At 37.6% G+C, this 5337-nt stretch overlaps 1 long non-coding RNA gene across 1 annotated transcript; it reads left to right on the forward strand.

Annotated features, from left to right (window-relative positions):
* Window positions 1-1691: 1691 nt before the first annotated feature.
* LOC712126 (uncharacterized) lies at window positions 1692-3053 on the forward strand. Its single transcript, XR_001440834.3, has 2 exons — window positions 1692-1915; window positions 2067-3053. It is a non-coding gene; the product is annotated as an uncharacterized LOC712126 (long non-coding RNA).
* Window positions 3054-5337: the final 2284 nt, after the last annotated feature.

The following is a 5337-nucleotide window of genomic DNA, read 5'->3' on the forward strand; positions in this document are numbered from 1 at the left end:
AGAAATGATCTCACAGAGAGAACGGGTGGATGGTAGGGCATGGGGAGATGGCTGAGGCTGTGCAATTCTTGAGAAGGTGAGAGGGTTGGAGCAAAAGCACCTGTGGAAACAATTTCTTTTGATAGGTGTAAAGACACTTAAAATTGCAAATAGAAAACATTTGCAGAATTGATTTGCACTATGAAGGAATTCTAATCTAGTAGTTTCTATTTTTTTAATGACTCTGAGGCAGCATCCTCATCTGAGAGGATAGAGAGGAGGTTTAAGGAGAAAGGAAGGTCATCTTGGAAGGGGAAAAATGAACTTACTTGAGAAAAATTTTAACGTTGCTGGGGATTGGTGTCTGATCATTTTAGGTCTGTTATGATGAAGTTACGGTGAAACCAAGAAGCCAATGTGTGATATTCTTTAGATTCAGCTGCTGAGTGGCAGGCAGAGAAGAAGAAGAGAACAAAAAAAGGTTCCCAGTTAAATACAAGGGAATGAAATATGACGAGGAAGTTGAGGGTGTTTTTGAGAGAATGATTATAGTCATGGATCTTGACATCTAGTTTGAATAAGAAGGAAAATGAACAGGATGGGAATGAAAAAGTAGTGAGGCCAGGGATGAAGGTTAGAGTGAAGTTGAATGAATGAACATTCTAGAGTGAGCTAGAAGAAGAGAAGGATCAAAGTGGTAGGTTTCAAATGGAAATTTTGGTGGTGACTCATTTACTGACATTTACAAGGTGTCAGTTGTAACAACAGGAAAGGTTGGCTAAAGTGGAAGAGAACTATATGGAGGTGAAATAGAAGAACTGGTAAACCAAGGTTTCTGATGAGACATTACGTGGTTGCTGAAGTCTGAAGGAATGATAAATGGTGTAGGGGTAGAAGAAATGCAGGGAGTCAGCAATGTCTTCAATAAGTGGGAGGGGCACATGAATGAAGTCCATAGAGGAGAGCACAAGAAGGTGGGTGGCATAGCAAGATAGCGTAGCTTCAGAGGAGCTGTGGGTTTTGAAAGCTTTTGGAGGAATAAACTGTTTAGAAGCAGCTATGTGGGTCAAAAAGAACACCGGCTCCTTTTCTGTCCCTGAGACAGCTGCAGAGAAGAATTTTAGATAAGCACAGTGCAAAGGGTCATTTAAAGAAAACATGAAAATATGAGTAGGTTTGTTGGTCACAGATCTGAAGTTTCAGAAGGCACATTGAATAGGTGAAGGAGGAGTAGGAAAGGGTTACTTGGGAAAGGTAACAGTATGTCACTCCTGTCCATACTGAATGTTTTGAAAAGCTTGGATTTCAGAGAGTAATCGACTGTTCTCTTCTGAGTGCTGATGAGGGATATAGAACACAAACCAGGCATACCCAGCTATTAGACACTGACATGCCCAGAGAAAATGTATGTAAAAACCACTCCATGACACAGAATTGCATAAATGTTTGAAATCTTTGAACTATCACTCATGTGTATTGTGGAATGTTTGCATGATTAAATCTTAGGTTGCAGCATTTACTTAAGGAGTCTCATTGGATTCCCACTTCTGTTCTATGGGGGATCAGTTTTTAGGCTGGACTAGACTTGAAAATTTCTCTTGTCACTGAGAGGAGCTGGGTAGAAACTTACAGAATGAAACTTTCAGGTTAGAATAGAAAACACGTGTTTAGTGGCTGGTTATAGGCATTGTTTTTTTTTTTTCATATTGCAGTGTAGAGGGCAAAATATCTCCTTAGGAAACAGTGGACTAAGACTCTGTTATTTTGAATTTGAATTCTGCGTGATGGTAGACACAGAACCTGGATTAGTGCTGTCATACAAAAAATCGGCCACAACAACACACATATGGGAAAAGAACAGCATTGTCAGGAACAAATGGACACTAAGAGAAAGAAGAAAACAGAGGCAAGAGGCTCCAGGCTTCGCTAATTGCTAGTGAGTAGATTTAATACAAGAACATCACTGTTTATTTATAGGGTTTTTTTGTGTGTAATTATGCTAATGCATGTACAGTAACCTTTTAAATTTTAGTTTCTTAATGTCGGTTGTTATGCTCAACCACTTTTGTTTTCCTTCCCTTCTAAAGTCCCAAGACAAAGAATATCTCTCAATACTATTAAATATAGATGTCTGGACTGAATTGAGCTTACATGACAACTGCAGTCAAGATTCTGCAACTCAGAATGGGCAAACCAGGTAAGCGGTGCCATTTTTAGAACGTTGTTTTAATAAGGTTTATTCCTGTCTGGGTCGGCTGCATTTTACATTTGTAATCATCAGGCTGTGAGTGTGAAGAGTTATTGCCATGACAACCAGGACTGACTGACTTGCCTTTCAGAAATGGTAACGATTCAGCATGTTTGTAGATGATACCTGTGGTTCTCAATGACTTTCTAGAAGGTCATATGGTTTTGGCAGATGTTCCCAGTGGTGTGGAAAGACTACTGGATGAGAAAAAATGTGAACTGTATTCTAGTCCTCCCTCTCGTTGAACCAGGTGTATAGCCTCGGGCAAATCTCCGCCTATTGGGGGCCTCAGTTTCTTCATCCATTTAATAGGAAGCTATAGCTAGTTTATATAGTCTTTAAGGTTGTTTACAGTTCCAAATTTCTCTGATTTCTTAGACTTATATATTTATGAGACTGTTGAGCAAGATAGTCTATCTACTCACTCCATAATCCTGTCTTCACTTTTAAACATTTTGTTAATTCTGTATTTTTAAATCTTACTTTCAGAACTATTTTGAATCACAAAGAAAAACCCTTTCTTAATTTTATAATTTTTGATCCAGCTTACTCTCCAGATTTTTATTTTTTAAAAAACCAAACAGCTCCAAACACTTGCAGATTAAAAATTATCCAAGTAGAAAGAACAGGTCTAAAAATGTGTTGAGCAATTGCAGCTTGATTGGGATACAAGTGTAATTTTTCAAGGTAATAGATTTGAATGTCTCAACTCATTTGATACACATGTGTACACTGGATTTTTAAAAAAATATCGAAGCCTGCACTTCAACCAGTAGTTGATTATTTTGATTACTGTTCGCAATAAAAACATGAACTAACTGCTTGGCGACTGTGTTCTTTGTTCTTCTTGGCTGCTTATAGTGGCTGGCAATCCTTTTTAACCATCATATATAATAGCTATCTAACTCCTGATTTTTGTGTAACATAAAGCGATGTTTCATAATGAATCATTTTGTCTGTTCGTGTTCAAGTGCCCTATCTATTCTATCATTTGAAAAGCTAGTTATGATAGTATGGTTTCAATTGTCAGACATTCTCTTTATTCGAAAAAAATAGGTTGACCCACATTTAGATGTTTTCCTACTCAAAGGACTTTGAAAGAACTTTTATATAACACTTAGTCATTGCCCTTTTCACAGTCCCTCTTCCGCTGCTTCTAATTAGGCTCCTTGGTAGCTGGAATCATCATTTCCCTGGCATGAAGGCACATGGTACCAACACGTTTGTTGTTTGATTTGGAGGGTCAAATATGGACTTGCTTCTTTTGGCCCACCTTACTGTTGTGCTTTTTGCAGGCGGAATTGACTTAGGTTTGTCTTTTCACTTTGGCCTTTCTTATCTGTTCACGTTTTCATCTTTATTTCCTAGTCTTCTTCCTTTATTCTCTGACATTCACTTAATCTAACCCCTTTTTTCAGGTCTTCCAATGTTTCCCTTTCTCGTGCCTTAAGTGTTTCTAGACTTGCATCTGAATTTATGTGCTTATCTTGATCTTTTCTCAGTTTATAATACTTATAAGCTCATGTCTTCATAGCAAGGTGGGCTTCAGGGCACAGGACCTATGCAGGTGCACGCTTAGAGGGACCCCACACTTGGTTTAGTGCTCTGCTCTTACCATCTTATTTTTTAAAATACGTTTTGAACAAGAACCTCTGCCTGTTCATTTTATACTGGTCCCCACAAATTAGGTAGCTGTTCCTGATTGTAGTTATTTTTTCCCCTTCTAGTTGGGTAAGTGGTTTTTGTTTTAATCTTGAATTATTTTTCATTCCTCATAACATTTTTAATTTATTCCCTTTCCGTGGCACACTATTCTGACTGCTATTTTAATATAGTCATATTAGCTCCTTTTATTTCTCACATCCTTCAGGAACATTTAGCTTTATAGAAAAAATTATATATGGTCAACTTTTTATTAGCCACCCTGACTAAGGAAGAAGAGAATGAGAGAATCAATAAAGATTACAGTTTGCAAAGGGAATAATTTTGGGAGCACACTGTATGGTTTTTCCCTTTGTGAGACTTATCTTTTTATACTTGTTTGCTCAGGTTAATTGGTTTGCACTTCCTGAATTGACAATAATTGGTGGTTGGGGGAGCCTGCTGAGTGGCAGAGGTTAGCTAACCTGAGGTTAAATATCTCTACTAACAAAGGAGATTGATTGTTCTCATATTTTCCATTTTTAGACAAAAGAAATGAATCATTTTTTAGTTTTCAGTTTTGCTTGAGGAGATTAGTAGGATGTAAAGACTTTTCTAATAATATTAAAACACCTTTTTTGGATTTGACAAACCAACTGTCCTATCCTTATCTTTTTATCTGGTGGCAGTCTGAATCAATTTACCCTGCGATCCTGTCTGCTGGGAAACATTGAAATAGTAAGGAAGTCTGATGTGCCTCTAGGTTAATCCAGCTGCCTGGGTGTCAGTTATTATTATTATTTCATTAAAAACATTTTATATCACTTATTAGGTGCCAGGCATTGTTCTATATACTTAAAAATACATAAAAAATACAAAAAACTAGCTGGGCGAGGTGGCGGGCGCCCGTAGTCCCAGCTACTCGGGAGGCTGAGGCAGGAGAATGGTGTGAACCCGGGAGGCGGAGCTTGCAGTGAGCTGAGATCTGGCCACTACACCCCAGCCTGGGCGACAGAGCAAGACTCCATCTCAAAAAAAAAAAAAAATACAAATTGATTTAATCCTATAAGGTAGGTACTATTAATTATCCCTATAGTATAGTTTAAGAAACTGAGGGGCAAGTAAGTCATATGACTTTCCCAGATACTGCCATTTAATGTTAGAATGAGAATTTGCACCGGGGCAGCCTAATTCAAGCTCATGTGCCTACACCCGATATCATGCTGCTGTTCTTTTATTTTTATTTCTTAAAATTTTATCTATTCAGCCCCTTAGAGAGTTGGGAGCCTGGATAACTGATGGAATAAAGACTTATCATGGTAAAAGACTTTCTAAAAGTCTCTATTTCTTTACTTTTCTTCAGTTGGCAATACATAATAATAATAATGTAAGTGATTCACAATATGTAAACATCTAAACACACCTAGATACTAAAACTGCATGTGACTCTAAAGTGAAAATATCTGAGA

This window comes from Macaca mulatta, chromosome 1 (genome assembly GCF_049350105.2).
Source record: "Macaca mulatta isolate MMU2019108-1 chromosome 1, T2T-MMU8v2.0, whole genome shotgun sequence".
Taxonomy (NCBI): domain Eukaryota; kingdom Metazoa; phylum Chordata; class Mammalia; order Primates; family Cercopithecidae; genus Macaca; species Macaca mulatta.